At 45.2% G+C, this 12,806-nt stretch overlaps 1 pseudogene; it reads left to right on the top strand.

The window, feature by feature from the left end:
- The first annotated feature begins 7,924 nt into the window (after positions 1-7,924).
- LOC112484926 lies at positions 7,925-8,040 on the top strand (annotated as a pseudogene).
- The last annotated feature ends 4,766 nt before the right edge of the window (positions 8,041-12,806 follow it).

Raw genomic sequence — 12,806 nt, 5'->3', positions numbered from 1 at the left:
CTAAGATAGCTTGCCCCTGGGAAGGCCCAGGCAGTGGATTCTACAAACCACCAGCTAGCAATGGGACCAACAGAGCTAAGGCAGTCAACCTTGTGGCCTATGCTGGCTGCATTTCATTCTAGAGCTTCAGCCTAACCTCTTCCCCGAAAGCTTTGCACATCCACAAGAGTGTATATCTCTGTGACCATGAACATATGCCTACTGGACCGCTCGTTTAGAAGAGTGGTTCCTCACAGGCTGAGACAGCAATTTCTCCTCAGAACTCTGAGTGCAACAGTAGTCCCTGGTGAGTACTCAACAGCACTAATCGGTGGCCATGTTGAAACTTGTGGCCCTGTTGGAAAAGGTACATCCAAAAACAGGCATTGATATCTCATCACTGTGGACCTGAAGCTCTTTGTAGAAATGTCGCTATACTCTCTTACCTCACAACTGTAAACTCTTGATCTCAGAGAGCCCAGGTGTATTCAGCTGAGTATGAAAGGTGCTGCCTTCAACTTCAGAGTCTGTTCCTAAATACTCCGAAACAATAAAGTTTAGTCTCCCTGCTTGCCTTATGAAAGTCAACACTTTTGTACTCTACATAAAGTTGAACATTAAAAATAATAGCTTTTGTGTTGGAGTATACAGTTTCAATATTTATTGTCCACACTTCAGGATAAAATATTTGACCATTAAGTCACTACAATAAGTTGAAAAACAAGATTACTGCTTTCACATCCTGTGTGATTTGCTAATAATCTTGCTGTTATCCTGACATTATGGTCAAAAGATATTGCTTTTAAAGTTATTGATATGGAATGTGCCCAACACGACAGTTTTTTGAAAGGGAAGACAGAGGAGATGAGACTGTAATTTTATTGGGGTGGGTGTGATGTCTTTTTAAACTTTTTATTATGGAGAATGCCAAACATTTGCAAAAGTCTTGAGAATAATATTAGGAACCGCTGGGGCCCATCACCAGCTTCAACAACCTGCAAGCCAGTGCCAGTCCAGCCCCACTCTCACCCTAAACCCAGGATGCTTTGAAGCAAGTCCCAGACACCATAGATTTCACTGCACAATACTGAGTTTAGTTAATAATGTAGAGGATTACTGTCAAGGGGTAAGACCTCTGTCCATAGCCTTCTTGCTCTACTTCGATGAAACCAAGAGATGAACTTCAGCCCAGCCAATCCCAGGAGGCCTGAGACGTGGGTTTCTAGACCTGGGCCACCTGGACCTTTGCTGCAGGAACAGAAGGTGTGTCTGCAACTTAATGAGGGCCCAAGAGGGGAGCAGGGATGGAGGACTGCATGTAAGGCCTTGTTGTAAGTGCCCCCCTGGATCCCTGCCGCCAGTGGGAAAAACACTCCATCTGTAAGAAATGACCTTTCGAAAAAAGCTCATCTGATCTTGTCATTTAATATCAGCTTAAAATTATTCCTGGGGCTTTCCGCAGCCCTCAAGAGCAAGCCCAGACTTGTTTCGTGCGCTCCGGCTCTGACGGTCTGGCCCCTACACCACCCTTTCACCTTCATTTCTCCCCAGTTCCTACAGATATATACACACACACACACACACACACACACACACACACGTCACTCTAGGCACCGAAAGAAAGCACCCTAGCTGGGTCCCATGTGCCAGGTCCAGTCACCTTCACACCCACTAACCTCTCTGTCTGGAATACACAAATCCCATCCCACCAGCTATATATTGGTCCTTCAAAGCTCAGCTTTTGTCACCTACCAGGAAGCCTTTACTAGACTCCCCCAAAAGAGCCATCTTCTGCACTCATAGAGCACCCCATGTTACTTGTCACTGAGTCATTTTTTCCAACAAATATTTACTAAGCTCCTGCTATCTTTCAGGTACTATTATAGCCACTAGTGATATAAAAGTGTAAAGAAAAAACATAAATAAGTACGTGCCCTCCTGGAACTTCTGTTCCAGTGGGGGAAAACAGAAAATAAGCTAGTAATAAATTAAATAAGATAACTTCAGGTTCTGATAAGTGTTACAGAGAAGATAAAATGGAGTAACATGGTAAAGATGGAACAGGGGCTACTGATTTAGTTAGTGCGGACAGGGATGGACATTTAACTTGTATTGTGTTTTTTTTTTTTAAATGGCCACAAAATTCTTTAACATTCTTCCCTTGAATTGAGAACTGGGGTCTATATCCCCTCCCCTTGAATGTAGCATGCTTGTGACTACTTGGCAGAAGTGATACCAAGAGAATTCCAAAGCTAGGTGACAAGGCCATGAAGCTTCTTCTTGGTTCCTAAAAACACTCTCACTGGAGCCCTGAGCTGCCATGGGAGAAGTGTGACGAGCCTGAGGCTGCCATGCTGTGAGGAAGCCCAAGCAACAAGAGAGGCCACATGTAGGTGTTCTGGTCAGCTGTTTCAGATGAACTGACGGTTTGGGTCTTCCCAGCACAGGTGCCAGGAGCCTCCAGATAAGTCCGGTGCCCAGCTCAGGTCACCCCCAACCTGTATGTCTCCTCAGCTGAGACTCCAGTCATAGTGGAATGGAAGCAAGCTATCTGCTTTACCCTGTCTGAACTCCTGACTCCCAGATCCATGAGCATAATAAAATTCTTGTTTTATGCCCCTAAGTTTTAGAGTCACTTGTTATGCAACAACGGTAACCAAAACACATTGAGCCTTGAATGACAAGAAAAGTCAGGCATGCAGAAAGCTGGGCATGAAGAACACAATGAGTACAAATGTCCTGAGGCAGGACCAAGCTTGGCCTCTTGGGAAATAGGTAGGGCCTTATAGGACACGCAAAGAGTTAGGTATTTTATTCTAAGTGTTACAAGCATTGGCAGGAAAGGGAGGAAGTGGAACTTCCTTCCACTGCTGATGATTGTGTGAATTCTCTAAGAAAGAAATGCCATTCTGGGTCAGGTAAATAATCTAGTGTCATCTCTCTCACAAGGTCCCCAGAAGACACTAGCTGTGAGGGGCAGGCCGCCATCCATGGCTTCTCCCTCAGCTCCTTCCTAGTGCTCGTGGGGCCTCTCCCACTCCCCTCAGGACCCCTGAATACCCCTACCAAACCATCAGTAGGGCTAGGCAGTCTTCCTTTTCCTCACCTTCCCATCTCCCTCAATCATTTTCCCCTTCCTCTTTTCTCACCTGTAGCCCAGATGAGCAGCTTCTACCTTCACTTTACTACTTTGTTGCTCATCTGGACTATGGCATCAACCTCTTCACAAGCCTTCCTGTCTCTACCCTTACCCTACACTCATTCTCCATACAGCAGCCTGGAGGATTTTTGTAAATAAACTTTGACTTGAAGTAAAATGTGTAAGAACAGTGCACATATTATAAGTGTACAGTTTGGCGGCATTTCACAAAACAGACTTACACCCATGTCACCAGCAACCAGATCAAGAAGCCAAGGTCCCCTGGGGCCCCTTCTCATGACTACCCTGAGTCCTTAAGGCTAACCATTGTCCTGGCTTCCAACAGCATAAATTAGTTCTGCCTGGCTTTGAATTTTGTATCAATGAAATCTACAGTGTATGTTCTTTTGTCTCTGGCTTCTTTTTGCTCAGCACTGTTTCTGGAAGTTTCCCGTGTTGTTGTGAGGCAGAGTTTGCCCATTTTCATTGTTGGATACTATTCTGTTATGTGAATATGCCACAATTTATTGATCCATTCTACTGCTGATAGCCAGTGGTACAGTTTTCAAGTTATTTTGTTTGTTTGTCTCTTTGTTTTATAAGTAGTGCTGTAATCATATATTGATCCTGAGGGAAGCTTTCTTGAGCAGCAAGTTAACATACACAGCAGAAATGAGCCAAGAGATTGGCAGATAAATGGAGTTGGAGCCCTGATCACACCACACCTGAAGCTCACCCAATGGCTGGATTTTTCAATTACTTAAGCCATTACATCTCTTTATTGTTTACGCCAAGTTGAGCTGGACTTTCTGTCACATGCAGTTGAAATCATTCTAATTGGTACAGAAGGCTGGGAAGGAAAAGGCATTGAGGAGGTAGGAGGAATGCCACAAAAGCATACGTAGGGTGGGAAGAAGTGAGAAGGCTTAGTTTAAGTCAAATAGGAAAGAGAATATGTGGGTTTATTCCAAGGCAAGAACACCTCTAAGGAGGATAATTTGAGCTATAGTTTAATAAATATTCACCCCTTCCCCCTTCCTCTATGGGTCAGAGTATACTGCTGTCCCCCCCCCCACACACACACACACACATACACAGTACTGATGTGGTGGTGGACCACATGACCTAGTTTGGCCAACGAGATGTTACCAGACTGTAATACGAGCAAAGTCTTAAAATGTGCTGGTGTGGCTGAGCTTGGCTTCTTGTGCTTCTGCCATCACCATGAAAAGAAAATGCCCCTGGTGGCCCAATGGTCCAATGAGGATGAAAGACACATGGAGCAGATCTGAATCCAACCCATAGCCTAGAGCCAAACCCAGCTGACCAGCAAGTACATGAATATGAATAAATGCTTATGGTTATATGCCACGGATTCTGGTGATGGCTTGTTACACAGCACAATTACGACAATAGCTGACTGATACACAAGGCAAGAGGGAGGATTAATAAGAACAGGAGAAATTCACCTAGGAGGGCAGATTAGTTTTCTTGGGCTGCCATGACCAGGTACCACAGACTGGGTGGCTTAAACAACAGAAATTTATTGTCTCACAGTCTAGAGGTTGGAAGGAAGTCCAAAATCAATGTGTCATCAGGGTTGGTTCTTTCTGAGGGTTATGAGGGAAGATCTGTCCAGGCTTCTCTCCTTAACTTGTAGATGGCCTTCTTTTCCCTGTGTTTCTTCACATCGTCTGTGTCTTGTGAGTATCTGTGTCCAAATTTCCCCTTCTTATAAGGACACCAGTCATACTGGATTAGGGCCCACCCTAATGATCTCACATTAATTTCATTATCTCTGTAAAGACTGTCTCTCCAAATAAGGTCACATCCTGAGGTCCTGGGGACTAGGACGTCAACATGTGAATTTGCAGGAGACTCAATTCAACCCATAACAGAAAGCATAGCTTGTTTGTAATCATGGCAAGAACACCAATCACAATAATAGGGAAAATTCTCACTGCTATTCATGAGCCCCATATGAAACATCCGTGTCTCACTCCATACCCTAAGTGGGTTTCCACCACTGGGCCCCATTCTGTACTGCATGGAAGGAGGTAGTATAGAAAAAGTATAGAAAGGTTTTGAGGTCAGACAGTCCTGCATTCAGACCTTAACTCGGCAACTAACTGGCTGTCTGACCTTGATTATTTGAACCCTCTGAACTTATTTCCTCATCTGTAAAATAGAGGTCAATTCTACCCCCATTGAGTTGTTCTGAGGATAAAATCATGTGTGTCATTTAGATTAGTAATTTGGTAAGCTACAGAAAACCCAACAAGCCATGGCTTAAATAAGTAAGGGATTTGTTTGCTTCATACAAAAAGGAATAAAGAGAATGGCTATCTACAACTAGCATGGCAGCCCAACCATATCTCTGAAGACCAGGTTTCTTCTGTCTTCTTCTCTAGCATCCTAAGCATGTAACTTTTGTCCCCATGATCATAATATAGCTGCTGTACCTCCAGGCATAGACAGAAAGATGGAGGTGGGGTACGACAAAGGACTAAAGGGGCATGCCAGCTGAAATGACCCTTTATCAAAAGCTTCCTTTTATAGCCAGTCGGCCAGATCTGGATCACATGGTCACCACCTGGGAGACCACATGTCTGTACTTACCATCCTCTATAATAGAGGAAAGCAAGAGAGAAGGCAGTGTGTATAAACCGTCCAGAGGGTCTGCCATATCACACAGACCAAACCTTCAAGCACGGTACCAGTACCAGCAAGTATTTGATGTTTGCTCAAGCTCAAGTTTTGTGGAAGAAAACATTTCAGACAAAGCATGGGACCCCATGTGTATCCCCACCCACTTGAGCCACTGTGATTGATCTAAGCCCTACATCAGAATTTCCCCACCACCAGTTAGATTAGAGAGTGGGAGAGACAAGGGTGAACATCCTTGAATCTGATTCCATCTCCTCCTCTCCTTTAAGCCTGGGGTCACCAGAAGATTTTCTGCATCCTACAGGGACATTGTGAAACCCATCCCAGTGCCCTGGGATAGCATCCAAAATCTGCAAATGCCAGCCAAGAGCTGGGGACATTCGAAGGTGTTAGGCTGTGGCAGATGTGGCCCCAGCTGCAGAGAATCAGCTGGCATCTCTGAACATCCTCCCAGACCATAGCTGTTGGCAAACCTGACAGGCAGACCCACAGAAATATCACGGTCCCTATCCCAAAGTGGTCAACTCTCAGAACACTGCTTCCCAACCTGCTCATACATGAGGCTCACTTCTTATAAGGTCCAAAAACTTCTCCTCCTTGCTACACTTTTAGTATCTGTTAAAAACGACACATAATGACATATATCAACTGGGAATTATGTAAGGCTTGATAATACCATATTTTACTCCTCACAGCAGCACTGTAGGTATTTGGAAAATGGTCATATTACTACGTGCAAGACAGAATATTTATTCAGCCTACATACATGCAGACCGCCTGGCCCAGATATGGATCAGAGGACTCCTTGCTCTAACCAGACAGCCTAGACATTGAGGAACAGAAGTGAGATTCCACAGAATCCCGGGAGTTGAGGGAGGGAGACGGCTCAGAGGGCAATAGCCGAGAACGACAGACTGGCTCTCAGAGAGAAGCCAACATTGTATCAGTAGGAGGCTACAGCGAGGGGTCTTGTCAGAGAAAATGTCCTCCAAGAGCCCTCTCAGGAGAGGTGTGAGATTGCACTTAATATGTCAAAAAAAAAAAAGGTCAGAAATCAAATAATGAGGCTGTGGCATGCTGTATTTTGTAGGCACTTGATTAATGAACATCACCTTATTAAAAATGTTCTGTCCTTCCCTCACCGCCTTTCCCCATGACTTTAACTTTTCTGGATCAGCAGGGTAGCTAGGGCAAGTCAACTCTTCCAAACTGTGCAGTTTAAAGTGACAACTCTGGGAAAGACAGCCACCTCATCTCTTTGTGCTTTACTAGCCAGGCTGTCTTGGCTTCCGTCCTCTAGATTTGGTCATTCTCAGGGCCTATAGCTCAGACAAGCTTCCTTGCTGCAAGGGGCTTCTTCCCCTTCTGCTCAGATCAACTGAGGCCAGGTTATACCTGGCCATTGAGTCAGCAAAAGACAACCAGGTAACCATACAGGCTGCAAGACACTCCAGGCATATCCCCACCAACCACCTAGATGCCCCTTTGCAGTTTGAAATGAAGCTGGGTCTCTAGACTCCAGTATTTCCCTCTGCCTCCCCTCCCCACCCTGGTCCTGGCCTCAAGGGCCTTCTATCAGGTCTGTCTGCTTTCTGTCTTCCTTTTCCCAACTGTTTTCCTGCAGTTACTTTAAAATATACAATTTATCACCTCACTCCCTTGCTTAAAAACTTTTTGGTGGCACCTCCCTGATAAAGCCCTCAACTAAGAAGAGATCTAAAACCCCCTCAGAATAGGCCGTACCTCCTCCTGTGTCTTTCTTCAGACCTCTCCATCCTGCCTCAAGGCCTTTGCACCACCCCTCCAGCCTAGAAAGCCCTTCGCACAGTGCTTATCTAGTTAACCCCAACTTACTCTTCCAATTTCAACTCAAATGTGGTTTCTGCAAGCCAAACTTCTCAGAGGCCTCAGACCAAGTCAGGACCCTTGTACCCTCTCCAATGTCCCCATGCCATGGCCACATGACAGAGAGCAAGTTCATACACACTCGTAAGTATGCCTTAGGCTGTCAGTTCCAAGAGCTCAAGCACAGGGTCTATTTGCTATATCTGGGACATGGTTACATAGTGTAGCAGTTAGCACGTCTGCTTTACATGTAGAAGGTCCTGGGTTCGCGCCCCAGTGGACCCATGGTCCATGGTCTACAGCCGTGCCACCCTGAACAAGCTTGATGTCTGATCTCAGAAGCTAAGCAGGGTCGGGCCTGATTAGTACTTGAATGGGAGACCACCTAGGAAGACCAGGTGCTGTAGGCGTAAAAAAATATATATAGGATTGTAAGCTGATAAGGTCCTTGCAAGCTGTGAGGTGAACCAAGGGTTGCCTCGCCTTAAAAAAATAAAAATTAAAAAATATACATCCTGCATAATGGTTGCCTGAGCAACCTCCGCAATCTTGTAAAAGAATTTAAAAATACTTGCTTTATCTGTGTGGCCCCAGTGCCAATCACTGTGTCCTACCTGATAGGGACCCAATACATATGTATTGAGGGATTAAAGGTAGAAATAAAAACACATCCATTTTCAATGACTTTTTCCTGATTTAAAAAATAATGTATTCTTTTAGAAAATGTAAAAAAAAAAGAAAAGAAAATTAAATCAACCATATTTCTAGAGATAAGTACTGATAGCAATTTTATGTCTTTCCTTTCCATCTTTTATACTTTTTGTTTTACTAAACTGAGTCTATTGAATATACAGTACAAAGCATTACAGAACAATTATCTCTCAAAAAACACGAATGTACCCTTCCCTCTATTCTTTTCTCTGTCACTTTTTTTCTGATTAAACAATACCATGTAGCCACTGTAGAAAATTTGGAAATTACCAAAAAAGGATAAAAAAAGAAATGTAAATTATCTATAATTGCAAGCTAAGGATTTTCCCCTGGTAACATAGCCCTGTGTTTCCTTTCAATATTTTTTATGCATAAATTTTGCTGCATGTATTTCTGATAAAATCACAACAACATGTTTCCAGGTGCTCTCCACACAGAGAGGGAAAACGGGTGTTTCAGGTGGGATTTTTTCTGGGCCTCTGCCCTTCCAAGCTCCTTAAAGTAAAGGGTGTCCTGGGGTATGCAGGCCCCATTAGGGTCTCACTGGAGGTGTCACGCTCTGCCTCAGTCCTACCCCCATCCCCACCTGCCCCAGGCCCCTGGGCCTTCTGTGTGCCACAGGTGACGCCCTGGAGGCCAAGTGTGCTTTTGTAACCTGATCACCTTCATTCCCCCCACCATCCCTGCAGATTTCTTTAACAAGGCCTAATTTATGTGCCCTAAAGAGAGCCCAAGGTGCCAGCCTCCCCTGCCTAAAGCCCACCCACAACCACCCCCAAAGCCACAGGGTATTTACAAGGGAGTTGGTTGGGCTTTGATGAAACTGAAGCAGTCCCCGTTGTCAGGTCAGAAACTCCACCTCTCTGAGTTATGGGGACACAAGACAGGGAGTCATAAACAGGAAGCATTTCCACCGTGTCTAGTGGAAGGCAGGCGGGGCTGCTGAATGGATTATAGTCTGAAAAATAAAGAGGCACTGAGTGAGTGCTTAAGAGCCACCTCAGTCATGGTGCTCTCACCCTGCAGGAGTTCCAGTTGTTATTGCTGCACGTTCTTGGCAGTCAGGTGAAGTCAGGACAATTAAGGTGCTCAGCTCAGCTGGGGGCCCAAGAGGGGGCAGGCAGACAGCCCCCCAACCTGGGAGATAGGTTGGCAGCATAAGCATCCACATATGTTGGGGTCGAGAGTAACCTCAACCTCTAAAGCCGGGTCTTCAATGGCAGGAACCTGACCTGCAGCCTAGAGCCCGAGGAAAGGCCAAAGGCACCACGGCCATGCCAAGGAAGGCTGTCCCACACTCCAGCCTCCGGAAAATGCCTTCCTGGAGTAACAGAGCACAGGAAAAATGCATTTCCGGGCCCAGCCATACAGTTCCTAGAACTATGCCTCTCCAGGAAGTGATGCTTCTGGGAGTGTTCTGCTCGCCCCCAACAATAGTTGGACGAAAGACTGGTGGCAAAAGGAGGTGGAGATGAAGAAGAGGGGCATTATGGGAACAGCCGGTAGGAAACCCTTATCAAGGGGACTTCCCCAGTGGAGTATGGTGTGCAACTACCTGCCTCCAGTAGTACCTCTGCAGGCTCTGGTCAAATTCCATCTCATCTGCTTGATCCAGATTTGCTACCAGCTCCTTCCTAAAGCCACCCAGGATGCAGAATCAGAGTACCAGAACTTCAAAAGACTTAAAGCATTGCTAGTCTAGTGTTTCCAAACTGTATGTTGTGAGGGCCGGTCAGATGTGCAAAGGAGTTCCTTAGTCAGATGACTTTGGGAAACACTGTGTGGTAGAGTGCCTTGGTGACCCCAATTCTTGGTGACCCTCCAGGAATCCATGCCCTTTGCAATGGAGCTTAGCAGTGCCCTCTCATAGCAAGCAGGTTGACCTGTCTGACCTTTGGTCACTTGGCCAATATGATGCCAGCAGACCTGAGGGAAGCAGAGGCTTGCAGTGGCTGGAACTTTTGGGCTTACTCTCTTGAGCCTCTATCATCACCATGAAGACATGCCCAGGTACCTGCTGGAGGACAAGACACACATGGGACAGAGCAGACCTACTGTAGTCCTCCAAAGTAGGACCAGCTTAGATGAACTTCCAGTCAGCTACCACCAGATATATAATCAAGAACGTGCCCAACAAACCCCCAGGTGATTCTAGACACGGGAGCAATAAATCTGTAATGTTGTAGGCCCTTGAAGTTTTGCAGCATTGTTGAAGCAAAAGACAATTGATACAATACTGCATACTAGAACTCTCAAGAGAAGAGTGGCAATGCACATTAGCATATTAAAGGCCCTGGGAAGTTCTGTTTAACTTTGCTAAACCCAATATTTCCCAAACTCATTTGCTCATGAAACCCTGGTCTCTCAAGTAACACCTTAAGTCAGTAATGTTCAGGGGAATGCACAGAGGGAAACACTAATGAAGTCCCACTCCTCATTTTATCATGAAAATCAGACCCAGAAAGGGGGCTCTCCTGGCTTCTGGGTCAAATTTTTTTCTCCTTCGTGATGTTGCCATTTGCTCTAGCCAATGGTGGTATCTCCACTTACTAAATTCAGGTCTGAACCACACTATTTCTCATTTGACCATATGTTGTTTTCTAATCCAACAAATAAGAAAGTTATATTGAGTATCTCTTATGTGCAAGGAACTGTACTAGGCACCAAGAAAAGATAAAGTCCTTGGCTTCAATCAACTCACAGTCTAGTGGAAGAGGAAGGCAAAGAAAAAGATGGTGACCAATGTGAGACCCATACAATGTGAGAAGTGCTGTGAAGGGAAGCAATGGGTGCTATGGGGTACAAAAGAATGGGGAGGTGACATATACATCAGGGAAATCTTCATGAAGGAGGTGACATCTGAACTGAGTCTTAAAGAATGAGTAGGAGTTATCTATATGATAAAGATGAGATCAGATGGGATGTGATGGGGTGGTGAATGAGGGAGGAACTGGAGGCAGTGGGAGTGGAAGCATGAGTGAGCAAAGCTGTATTGGTCAGGGGTCAGTTACAGAGAATAGAATTCACTCTAGCTAGTTTAAACAAAAAGGGATTCCTGGAGGGTATTAAGAGGGTAATAGGATTATATGGAGGGCTGAAGAGACCCACTCAATGCTGAGCTTCAAGGAAAGTCCCTGAAGTCCACACCACAGAACTGAGCTGTCATGATCAGGGAGCCATTACATAATCAGAAGCCACCACTACCAGCTTGAGAACCATGCAGCCGCTGCCATGATCCACATCAGCAAAATACATGCCTCTCTCCCTCTTTAACTGAGATCCAAATTCAAGTTTCACACAAGAACATCTGATCAGCTAAGCTGAACATCTGAATCTCATCATGCCTGGAACCCTAGCTGCAAGAGAGTATAAGAAATGTATTATTTAGCTATCTAACAGAGGTTAGAATGGATGCTGAATGTCAATCAACCATATCTTACTAAAAAATGCACTTAAGGAAAGTAAGTTTAGCATGTATTTAGGGCTTATCTTCCCAGGAATATTCTCAGCTCTTACAGCTTCTTTTTTATGTCTCCCTCAGGGCACCTCCCCCCACTTATGGACATACCATAGGTGCTCATTAAAGACCTCCAAAAAGCCTGAGATTATTAACCAGCCTCTTCACAGCTTGATATCTGGGGTGGGCAGGCATCGAGATGAATAAAGGCAACCTTTTTTTCTTCTTTGGTATTGGAATAAATTGCTACTTTCTTGAACACACAGAAGGCTGTATTATTATGAAGGTGTTCTGTATTATTACTGAGAACAATTATTCAGAAGCCAGAAGCCTAGAGCTGACGAGGCTATATTCTCTGAGGAGAAATTCCAGAAACCATTACTCATTACCTTTTTTGCTTGTGAAAATAACCTATTCCTTCTCCTGCCTGTCTTTCCACTCAAGGAAGGAATCGACCCTCCATGTTTGTACTGCATTGGTGAGTTGATGACTACGAAGGCAGTAGTCTCCATTCTGATGCCAAAGCCAGTGGGTGGTCACTAGATGGGACCTAGTTGTAGCACTTCACAGAGGAGAACTCTGGGAATAAAGCTTCAGCTTGGGAATACCGAACAAGTGTGTTTCCATAGAAATCCTACAATCTCACCTAATGAGTGTATCCCTCCCCACCCAGTCTTCCCTGGCAGTGACAGGTCAGGTGGGATGGTGCTTTCCTCACTGTCCAACCAAACCCCTCGTGCTCTGCTCTGAGATAAGGAAGACAGGGCCTCTGGAATCAGACATCTGTCCAAACCCCACAGGAGGCGAGGGAGGCCTAATTAATTAATGTCTGTGAAGCACCTGTATAGCCTCAAATGAGAGGTGTGAGGCGACCACAAGCCCAATTAATTACCACCATTGATAGAGCCTTCTGGGCTCACCTCTTTCCTTTCAGCTGCTTTGGCCTATCTTAGGGCAAAGTCAGGTAATGCTGACAGGGCTACTGAGAGGAAAGAAGAAGCAGCAAGT

The sequence above is a fragment of the Pteropus alecto genome, unplaced genomic scaffold (assembly GCF_000325575.1).
Source record: "Pteropus alecto unplaced genomic scaffold, ASM32557v1 scaffold28, whole genome shotgun sequence".
Taxonomy (NCBI): domain Eukaryota; kingdom Metazoa; phylum Chordata; class Mammalia; order Chiroptera; family Pteropodidae; genus Pteropus; species Pteropus alecto.
Note: the sequence above shows the minus strand (reverse complement) of the source record. Positions and strands in the feature narration are given on the sequence as shown.